Raw genomic sequence first — 12,054 nt, forward strand, 5'->3', positions numbered from 1 at the left:
GAGACTCTTGAGAGTTCCTTGGACGGCCAGAAGATCAAATCAGTCGATATTGTCGACCATAAACCCTGACTGCTCATTGGAGGGTCAAATTCTAAAGTTAAAGCTCAGCTGCTTAGGTCATCTGATGAGAAGAGAGGAGTCGCTGGAGAAAGATTTGATGTTGGGAAAGGTTGAGGGTCACCAGAGAAGGGGTAGGCAGTGAACGCGATGGTTAGATGGCATCCTCGTGGCACTGCAGATGAAGTTATGTGATGCTAGAAAGATAGTGAGAGACTGGAAAGCGTGGCATAATATGGCCCATAGGATCATGAAGATTCGGACACGACTGAACTAAACTGAGCACACCTTAGGAGGGGCAATGCAATAGCAGTGCTTTCTGTATCCTTTGTTCATGAATGGAAGTTGATGAAGACGGCAAAATGCAATGCATAGCATGATAGAGTGGCAGTTAGCCATAAGGGGTGATTGGTTGTAGCAATAGCATGTTGCTCTGGTGCACTGGCCAGTGAAACTAATTTGTTTTCATCACTGCGGGCTCGAAACTCATGATCGGCACAGTGCGGCTCTGTTTATTTTATTCCTTTCTGTGGATCACTGGCTACAGACAAACACATGCACTTGCTTATTGTCAGACTGAGATTGATAGTGCAAGCACACTAAAAAAAAACATGGGGCCAGTGGCCTACAAGTTAGTAGGCAGTTGTTAGCATTGTGTTGATGCAAAAGCATCGTTATAGGGAAGTATAAAAATGGCTAACACAGTAGCGCCATCGTCCACATAGGAACAACGTTTGGTGTATTGGATTCTGAATAGTGAAAGTTGGAAACTAATCCAAATGCGTCACAGGAAGATGGTGTGATGTCCAACCAGAAAAGTTCCGAGCCCAGCTATCAGCAGAGAAGGTTATGCTGACCCCCTTTTGGGACAAAAAAAATAACCTACAATCTTGTAGGAGCGCATATTATGGACCACTGTCTGTAGCGAATGATACTCTGACCTGCTAAAATTATCTTTGTCCTGAATTAATAGACGTGAAGCTTGAGTGTTATCGGCATCTACCATATTTACCAGAGCAATTTTCATATATTTGGTAATATAAATAGCTTTCTAAAATATGTGCTTTTCACTTTATTCCCTTTCGTAATTCTGTGCCCTGTAAATATACCAGAATTCGAAAAATATACCAGAACTTGAAAAAGATATGGTAATATTCTTTCAAATTCCTCCCTCTTGAGAGTAGATATGTTAGAAGCGCATTACTGAAGTGTCATGTAAGCATTTCTTTCAGATGTATGTATGAGGGGTGAGGGGGGGGGGGTGAATAAACAATATGCATGCACATTTATTCTATAAATATTATGCCCTGCTTGTAAATAGAATTGGTATTGTTTTTAATTACCTGTATAAAAGAATAGCAGTTACATTTGTAGTATTGTATAAATACTGTAAAGTACTGTGAATGTTGTTATGAGCTATACTCGATTTTGAGTGTCATATTTCAAGAATTAACTGGTGTGAAATAAACCCATTTTCAACCTTGTGCTTCCATAACATCTTTTGTCAAAAATCCGATCTCCACTTATTTATACTGAATTCATGCTTCTGAACAACATGCTGCTGCATGCGACAGTCATTCCTATGTTCTACCTACTCTGTTGAGATATTATTGGGACAGTGACTGCAGTGTTAAGTGTTATGCCTGGCTTGTATATTGCCCATTGATAGTTTTTAAGTATATAAATGAAGAGCAGTTAGATTTGTAGTGTTGTATAAATGCTGTATTACACTGTGAATGTTGTTATGAGCTATACTCGATTTTGGTTGTCATGTTTGGAGAATTAACTGGTGTGAAATAAACCCATTTTCAATGTTGTGCTTCAGTCTTTTGTCATAATCCTATCTTCAGTGTCATAAACTGGTTTCATGCTTCTAAACAACATGCTGCTGCATGCGGCAGTCATTCCTGTGTTGTACATGTTCTGTTGTGATATTATTGTGACAGTGGCTGCCGTGTAACGAGCATGCATGATACTAAAGGCTCAACTCTAGAACAAGGTAGCAAATACCCTTCAAAAAAGGCCTACCACCAAAGGCTTCAACTGGTTACGGTATCCCGGGTTGATAGATACATTATTGATAGGAAAGACTGAAAGGTTGGCCGGAATGATTAAAGTCTGGCAGCTACTCTGCACTGCAGAAGGGAAAGGGGAGAACAAAAAGATTATGGTGAGTGACGATGGTGGGAGAAGGCATATGAATATATATACAGGCACGGCAACTTGTGCGCAACCGGTTGCGCACAAAGAAGAGTAAAGAGCCCTCACTACCTGGATATCCTTCCCCTTGTCCTGCCAAGCACCAAGCAGCAATTCCTCCGACAAAGGCACTGCTATAATGCCCTTGCATCTGTTGGCATCACAGGGCATGGCAAGTAGAAAGCTTTATAACTACAGATTAACTGTGACATCATGCTATTTGTCGGGTCCAATTACTAGAGCCTCTTTTGACAGACATCTGCCAATTTATTCTTGAGTTGTATGAACTACAGCTACTGGTAAGTCTTGGCATTTATATCCACAGCTATTCAGAAAATTAGCTTCCCATTTTCGTATTCCTTACTTTGACATCAGGAGAAAGCAGAACTACTGGAACTGTGCAGCCAAGAATTTATACATTTCAGTTTGCCTATCATCTACTTTTTATTGTGGAAGTGCATTTGATTATGATTTTGATCAACTGAAACTAGATGCTACTCAATGCTAAAGGTAGCTTAGTATAGACCTTTACAACAAGGGCTTCCTATGTGCTGCCATATTGTTTTCAGTGCACTCTATTGTACGCATCATGTTGGCACAGTTGAAGCAGCCAACTGGAAGACTTGTTTCCGAGTCTGGAAAGGAGGTGCACCAGCAATCTCACCCAATGAAAAGGTCTACAACTAACTTTAATGAATGACAAAAAATGAAGGCTTTGTCACAAGGTCAATACATTTAATTTGTGCTCAAAAGTACAATGTCATATACTACTCACTAATTATATGTTTCCTGAACCAACTTTAGCCTCTGATAGCTGGTATAATGCAATCATGGAAGCATCGTGTTAATACAAGATTGTACCTTTACCATTCTTTTCTGTATTGTTACAGCTGTTAAACTAGTAACTACCTGCATTATATAGTCTTTGTATTAAATAATTGGGTAGGTACATAAGGGGTTGAATAATAACGCACAGACTATGTGAAAGTAGTAGGCAATTTGTAACATAACATTGTTTTGTTGTCTGAATAATTCACTCACAAAAGTGGCACCCATCATTGCAAAAAAATTTAGACTTGAACATTTCCCTTTTTGACTGCGCACTCTAAAAACAGTGAAAATTCAAGAAAAGTGATCAACAAAAATTATGTTGACTTTTGTGCACACTAGTTCCATTGAGTTAGTGTTGTGTTGGCACAACGCATGTTGAATTTCCATTGACTTTCTGTGATCTCAACAAGTCCTCAATGATTTGTCAACAGAAATTCAAAACTCATTTTTATAAGGGGAGCCATCCCAGCAAACTCCTAGGGCCATAGAAGGGGGTTGCCCATCTTGTAAACGGTAATCACCATTTAGAGGCACAGCGTAAGCTGAATGTTTCTTATGACAAATAATTTTTTTTCAGTATTCGAGCACCAAAAAGGTTGAATGTGCGCCAGTCAAGTCGGGAAGCTTTCAGTTTTCACAATGATGAACATTCGCTTCTTAATTGTTGACACCCATTGTAAGGCGAGGATTCCTTTTTTAACAGAGGATCTGAAAATTGCACTCAGCAAGAATTTGCGGCAGCATGCTTTGGGCGCCTGAATGAAATCAGTGCGCAAAGAACAACAACAAGAAGGGACAGGATATTCCATTTTTGTATGGGTCTGAATGACAGACTGAGAAGACTTGACAAGAATGTTGCCAAAGACGTCATGCATAGCATAGAAAATATGATGTACAACGTTGAACTGCAGCACCGGGACACGCCCCTGTTGTAGGCAATAAAATAAATGATTTGGTTTTCGTAATTCTTTGTACCTGTTGTTACTGCTGGCCACCACTGACCATGCGGTCCTGCCAAGATAGCTGCCCAACTGTTACAAAATGGTGGCACAGACTGTTGCACATGGCTTGGGCATACCTGTAAGATAACAAATATTTTATCATTATTGGTCTAATTCAATATATATATATATATCTTATGACTGAATAGATGATTCAGCAGTAGAGCCTGTGCTACTCAGTAGTGTGCTTAAGTTGAGGTTCTGGCTACATAAACAAGAGAACATTAAGTGTGATTAATAAAGGCTATGCCAAAGCTAGTTTGGCTGGCCCCTAGTGAACAGTAACAAAAGAAAGGTTGTGAAGGCTGCATCATTGAAAGCTTGTGATGGTCTAAGAACATTTAAAGTTGCCAACATACCCTGCCGCATTACCGCCGACAGGTGCTATGGCCACAAAAGCAGTTGTTGGCGGCTGGTCTTGTCTCCAGCTGCCAGGTGTGAGCCGTCCCGCCCAGTCTTCACTGTCTGTAAGGCCAGGCGGGCAGTAGGCAGCAGCAGATGTTGTAGACTCCTTGAGCAAAAAATTATGGAGCACTACACAAGCTCCGACAATTGCATTGACATTTCCATCTTTGGCCCGGAATGGTAGGCGTAGTATGCGCCACCTTTGAGCCATTATGCCAAAAGCGTTCTCAATAACGCGCCATGCCCGGCTCAAACTGTAATTAAAAACTCTCCGTTCTTTCGAGGAGGGCTGGCTGGATATCTCACGTAACGCTGTTAGAAGGAAAAAAGAGACAGCAACAAATTAATAAAAAAATGCTGTTTGTGCTACTCACATAAGCCATCGATCGAGAAAATATGTCATCGACATTTTTATTCAGTGTTTTTGAAGGTGAAATGTGCCTAAAGGTAGCTTATAACCAACACCAAACGTTTTCTTGGGTGCATTCTTCTCTGAAATGACATGTTAGGCTTTAGTAAGCAATGGAACATATTGTGGTATTGCACTGTGACCACTAAATTATTTATCATTGAATTCTTTAACACTGTTTCAGTGGCAAACATAAAACAGCGGCTATGGTGTATGGGGTGTGTTTAGGCATATGAAGCCACGAATTAACTGCATTATAGCCTCTGATACATTTGACACCACTAATATGATGAGAATACTGTGTTTCAAGCATCAGAATGACACCAAACATCAGTGGTAGTAGTGCAGTTTCTACCAACATTTATGCGGCCTAAATGCATCTTAGATTTCACAGCCATAGGTCAGTCGGCGAAACCAAAATGGCATAAGAGAAGAAATTTTATCATGCATCGTTTAGCTGTCATCGAGAATATGTATCGTTACCTAGTGTGTATTCTTATGCATCAATAAAGAGATGCACAACTTAAGTGAGGTGGATGAGATCTTTCTCATAAACACTGTACTTACACCTTCTGGGGTAGGGCTGCATCACATAGGTTTTTAAAGGTAATGCCTCTTCACCCACAAAATAGTACGACAGTGGTCCTTCAGTTCCAACATTGTCTGGTGGAGGCACACCCAGGGAAGCTTCCAGCAACCTTTCTTGAAGTGTTGAGCAGGAAAATATACCCCCGTCGTTGTCGCTACCGTGATGTCCATGCTCGACATACAAAAACCTGTACAATAAAAATATGCCATTTTTGTTAGTTCTACTGCCTTGCCTGTAGCCAAAGTCAGGCATCTACATGTTAAAGCGACAATGCAGAATGTATGATAATGCCAGTTCAACTAAATTAGCTATATTATTCAGTATGTTCCATTTCAAAAAACTGCAGCTGAAATATGTAATACATTCTGAGCTCACTAGAAAGTTATGGTGAGCATGGTATAATTAGCAGTGAGTCAATACTATGTTAGGTATTGCTTGTAATACGACTGCTAAGAAAGAACAGGTCATGCTCCCGCATACATGGCTCCTACAAGCTGAACATTTTTCAATAATTTGACTTGGCTAGAAGCAATATGCATCCTCTTTTCCCTAAAGGTAGCTTGCTCATGACCTATAATCAATATAACTTAACATATAGTAGTAAGCCATTCATCCTCCATCTGACTTTTCACAGTAGTGAACCATTTATAATGATATGCGCCTTTCTGGATATGATAATACACAAAGTCATATCACCATCAGCCTGACTTCATATAATAAGATGTGGTGTCATTCACTCAGGATTAACTGATGTATACATGAAACATGCCTTGCTGGGACAATTAAGGCTTTTATATTTCATAACTGCTGAATAAGCATTCACACATGAAAAGGGAAGGGGCAATTTTACCTATATTGGGCATCACTGATGGCAAGAAGTGTTTTGCTGAAGCCACCCTTTTAATTGCGATCAAGACTTCCAGAGTTGGCCGGGCAATCATGTGGATATGCTTGCCGTCAATGGCCCCAAAGCAATGTGGAAAATTCCACCTCTCTTCAAACTCTGCTGCAACCTGTTTAATGAATAAAAAGTTTTACTGAATGCAAGAACAGTTATATCAATGACTTACATACCCTAAGATCAAATCCATAAATACATGAATACGAAATATTCCCATGCCAAAAATGTTGTAGTTATGGCTCCAATGTTACATGCAGGGTTTTTAACATGCTGACATATCCTGATCCACTCTTCTGCTGTCTTTGGGCTGGCCAGGTACAATGGTTTCAAAATCTGCCACAGTGCCTTACACACATCAGTTACAATTGTGCAGGCAGTGGATCTGCCCACCAAAAAGTCGTATGACAGGCTTCTTAGCGTGTGGCCTGCAGCAAGAAACCTAAGAAAGAGGAAGTGCATAAAATCAGAAATGAGGTAACAACTGAAGGCACCAAAACATTGACGAATATAAGTAAAGCACAAATTGAAACAAGACCAAGTTTTGATTCATTGCTTGTGGTGCGCGTGGAGCGGCCTCGCGAATTCGTATTGTATCTGTCAAAACTATGGCCCCTGCAGTCGCATTAGAACTAGGTGGACTTTCCATTATCTCTAAATGATTCATATTATTATGCGACAACTTGAAACTAGTGATATGAAGTTTGGGCGGCTCTTGGTCGATCACACCTTACATACGCATTAATGAGCGTTCACATGTCATATGCAAAATGCTGTTTACGATAGCACTTTCGCAGAAACGCTAAGAACGGTGTTTTTTAGGCAAATTGCTAAGGCGGCATAGCCCTTATAGACTATACTGAACACAGTAGAGATTACCGCAGTTTTCCCGCCAGCAAAGCGCGATTAAGGTTAACAGAAACAGCCGGCAATCATATTCATAATATTGCACGCAAATGACAGTCATTATAGGAGAGCAACCTGGGCAGAAAACACATTGCTTCGCTCGCAACGAGAAAAAAAATATTTGAGACGCAATATTGATTGCATAGTCCCATTTAAATGGTTTAAGGTTGCCACAACGCTCGAGCAATAATTTTTTGATTTCATCAATTTTGTTGCCCAAGTGATGGCTTACCTCAGCGTCATTGCAAGCCGAGCAGATGGCTGATGGAACGCCTGAAATTTGTATCCTGTTTTGCAATTTCACTTTTCAGCAGTTCCAGCAACGTGTCAAAAGTCCGGGGTGACATTCTGATGAAACTGGTAAAAAACAGCGAGGTTAGATTATAACACGGTGAAACACAGATGTTAAGTTATGAAAATGAAGCACACTCACTTGCGGTAGTAGTCTTCGTCAAGCGCTCGGAGCTCGATCATGAGACGACTTGCCTGGCCTGCAACTTCGCGGGACCGCAAACAAGGCCGCAAACACCACCGCCGCTTCCGTTCTCGCTGAACCACAGCGTTTTGCGCTGCCAAAGCAGCACTACACACGAGCATGGCGGTTATTTCTTCTTCCTCGCTCAGATAATCGTACATATACATGTTGGAGAGACAGAACTGACGACCGAGTGAGTGCACGGCAGCGGACGAAAAGGAATAAAAGGCGCCAAAACCGGCTCTCTCGCGGCAAGTCTCGTTCGGAGCGAGACATCGGGAAACGAGTCGCATGCCAGTGTGAACACTTGTCGTCGCTCGGTGCTTGTCGCGGGTCGCCCCCTCCGTGACAAATCGAGTCGCGCGACCTCGGCGAGTCGCCAGTGTGAAACAGGCTGGTTCACACTGGCGACTCGCGGAGGTCGCAAGAAACGATTCGTCACGGAGGGGGCGATTAGTCACGGAGGGGGAGACCCGAACCAGTCGCCAGCGACTTGTTACAGGTAGTTTGAGAGAGTCGCTCGCTGACCGATTTCTTGCGACGCGACTTGAAGTCGCAGAACTCCTCAGCCAACCCGCGGCGCTTCTCCCTTCTTTCTTGGGCGGGAAAATTCAAGTGTGCATGCGCGCATGTGCACGAATTAATGCGCCCGCTGTTGTTGAGCACACATGTCAAGGATCACTGCGACAGTGAAACGTACTAATTCGGGTTTGTACTCGTAGTCTTTATCATGTGCTCGACGCTCTGTCATGAGGTCATTTCGTGATCTGCTATTACGTGAGACTGCAAACAACAGCGCGTACACCACCGCCGCTTCCATCTTCGTTGAACTAGAGAGCTTTTGACCGTCGAAACAGCCCTAAACATGGGCCTAACCATAAGATCTACTTTCTCGCTGATAATTGCACATATTCATACCCGAAATGAGTCCGAATTGATCTACCACTAGCGCTGTAGCAGAGTCGGTAAAGGCGCGAAAGTCGGCTGTTCGTTCAAATCTCGTTCGGTGAAGGGGTTGTCGTGAAGCGAGTCGCATGCCGATGTGAACACTCGTTGTCGATCGGCGCTTGTTGCGGGTCACCCCCTCCGTGACGAATCGAGCCGCGCGGCCTCCGCGAGTCGCCAGTGTTAACCAGCCTTTGAAAGAGCGCGCGCTCTCCGTCGAGACCGGCCGTGGGCAGGGCGAATGGCCTCGCCTGTGCGCCCCGCGCGGCGCAGCTAGCGCCCGAGTAGAGGGGAGAAAAGAAAAAAAACCGTGTGTGGGGGTTCTTACTAAGCCATCGAGCCTCTTCTGAGGTCTAGGCTGCAAACACTGAGCTTCCGCGATCGCACACCACGGGCAGCCGTTCTCACGGCCGCAAAGTGGCAATGCGAAGTACGACACAACATAGAACAGGACTTTGCCCGGAACCAGATGTTTAATGGGTCTTCCCAATCGAACGCTGGTGAAGATCTTGCTGGCGACCCTATCCTTTTGGATGGGGCCTGACAGAAAGGCAAGAAGGCGACAACAAAGTAGAGCGGGGAGTATTTATCTTGCGTCCTTCCGTTGTCGCGACTGGCTGTCGTCTCTCCCTGGCGGTAGCCGGTTCCCGCCGATCGCGGCGCATCTTGCCCTTGGTCCTTTTTCGGCCGATGAGCGTCGCGTCTGCGACGGCTAGCGGTGGGCTCCTGCCTTTGCTCCTGCGCCCGGCGAGGGAAGAGGGAAACACGGCGCTATTCAGCAGCCCGTTTGGGTTACTCATACTCGGAAGAGAAGGAATACTTTTGTCCCCTTCATCCTCCGCGGCGCGCGGCGTTTCGAAGGGATGCGCGGTTCTCCACGATCGCTGCACTCCTCCTCCCTAAAGACCGAACGTCACATGAATTCAGGCGGCGGTAGGCCGGCAACGACTTCCTTGCCGCCTTCTTCCAGCTGAAGGAGCCGGGGGGGGGGGGGGGGGGGGGGGGGGGGCTGGAGTCCGGGCTCGCTTCCCTTTAAAGCCCCCCCCCCCCCCACAGCAGGTCCATTTCAAGGGCCATCTAATCCTCGTCAGTGACCAACCGGTCATCCGCGGGCTCAAGGCGAGGCAGGAGGGACTCCGGGTTCTGGTTGCCTGGAACGTCCACCCGGAGTATGAGGTCGGCGAACTCAGGGTCTCGAGCCATCCTGGCTCGTATCGCCTCCGCCTCCTGCCTCGTGTCGCAGCGGTCCGCGATGTCCCGGTGGACAGCCGACTTCCTGTGTATGGCCTCGTTCACCACCAGCACGCCGCACGTGCCGCAGTAGATTGCTCTCGGATCGGGGCCTATCCCCGAAGTCGGGTGCGCCGCCAAGCTTTCCCGCTCAGTGCGGCCGCGGAAGACCCGCGGCACCCGATCCAGGGTGAGGTCCGCCACTACCTGGAGATGGTCTTCCCAGGCCGCCACACTTACATACGGTCATGGCGGCTCGGCACCCTCCTGGCTCGTCCAGGTGGCCGTGGACCGGAACCGCCGTTGCCGTGGTTCAGCCGCCGTCGCTGGAGTCCGTCGCGGAGACCGCGGCCGCTCCTGCTGTAGCGGCTGCTGCGGCCACTGCGGTTGCGAGTCGTGCTGCTGCATCCACTGTGGTTGCTGCTCGTGCTGCTGCGGCCACTGCGGCCGCGGGCCCCGATGCTGCGGGCCCCCTTGCTGTGGCCCAGGCCGCCGAAGGCCCCTCTGCTGCGGCCCTTGCTGCGATACCAGCCGAGACCGTGGCTGCCGGCGCCCTGGTTCCTGGCGGCGTCCCGGTGGCCGAAGGAGATGCCGTGACTGCTCCTGCTGCGGCGAGCTGGTCCCTGCCTTAGCCGTGACTGCTCCTGCTGCGGCGAGCTGGTCCCTGCGTCAGCCTGGAACAGACGGGCTCCGTCCGGTCTCACTGCCTGGCCGAAGCGGCGTTGTATCTCCGATGACATTTCGGATCGGACTGGTGTGGCGGCCGAATGAATCGCTCCGAGTGATAAGGTGAGTTTCGCGGTGTACACAATTTTTATGCCGCCTTCATGCACCACAGCCTCTGGAATGTTTTAGCACTCTTAGCTTTCTTTTTCGTGATACCGCTCCTCTCCCCATTTGTCACATTTTTGCACTTGCGACGAATGCCTCGTAAGGCGCAAGCTTTCGCCAAGTTCAGAACTGATGTAGTGAAGAAAACTGCCATTGTAGAATGACGCTATTACTGTGGCCAACGGCGAATGTCAAAAGCGCGCGGTGCGACCGCCAATATAGATGGATAACGCAGAGGTGTTCCAAGGTAGGCGTACGTGCTTCAGAACTTGCAACGTTTATTGCTTGCCTGTGGAGTTGCTTATCGAACATACGGAGAACTAATAGGTGGTGCCACCAAAGGCGCTTTGTCAAATTTCATCGCTTTCTGGTAGCACGTTGATTCAGGTATAATAGGTGTTCTCATGTATTGGCTGTCATAAGAAGAATCTTCACGTCACGCGAATGGAGAGAGGATAGATAGTATTTGCTGGCCATGAACATGCCGCTTCTCTTTCGAGCCACGAGGTCGTTTCCTACCTGAGCAAGATTGCAGTTGTCGGTAGAGCAGGACTTTTAAATGCATGTAGCGTTTAACGCACTTTTAGTTCTCCGCGTTTATCGGTTATAACACTGTTTTGCCGCTGACAACCGTCATTGTTTTTTATGCTTGTGTACGACCGCCATGTGGTTCGCAGCAGTGCAGTGTCCCCCGCGCGAATGTTTGGAGTCGGCGTCTATGCTGTGGTTTTGCCCATTCTTCCCTGAATTACAGTTTTAGATTCAATGCCAAAACTTAGCGGGCAATGTAACTTATCGGGAGCGCTAGTTTAAGTGGGCTCGGGGTATTCAGAAGCGAACAGTTCATGTATAAGATTGCATTCATTACCTCATTACAGGCAAAACTCGATGTCATGGCGAAGGAAAAAATTAAAAGAAGTGCTGAGGCGGAGCTGTTATCATCCCCTGGAAAAAGTGAACTTCAAGAAAAGGTGGCACATTTAGAGACAGTTGTTCAAGGCCAATCTGAAAAAATTGGCCACCTAGAATTATTAAACGAAGACCTGCAGCGGGCCCTCTGTAGCAAGATCTTTGAAGCAGGTATGGAAACATGCCCTTTCATTGTACTTCCTCTGTTCTTGTTTGCTTTTATACTTTCTAAAACGTTACTCAGTAAGGTACGAAGTCCCTGAAAAAAGTCGATGTCCTTTGTTGGTTGCGTATCATTTTGCGTGTGTAAAATGAGGTTTTAAAGTTGGTTGTAAAGAAAAATGTGGTGGTGCCTGAGTTGTCTGAAGC

The 12,054-nt window shown here is 46.0% G+C and overlaps 1 pseudogene; it reads right to left on the minus strand.

The window, feature by feature from the left end:
* Positions 1 to 4,027: 4,027 nt before the first annotated feature.
* Positions 4,028 to 7,937, minus strand: LOC146188315 (uncharacterized; annotated as a pseudogene).
* Between the last annotated feature and the right edge of the window lie 4,117 nt (positions 7,938 to 12,054).

Source organism: Amblyomma maculatum, chromosome 5 (assembly GCF_055883805.1).
Source record: "Amblyomma maculatum isolate TAMU_Amacu chromosome 5, ASM5588380v1, whole genome shotgun sequence".
Taxonomy (NCBI): domain Eukaryota; kingdom Metazoa; phylum Arthropoda; class Arachnida; order Ixodida; family Ixodidae; genus Amblyomma; species Amblyomma maculatum.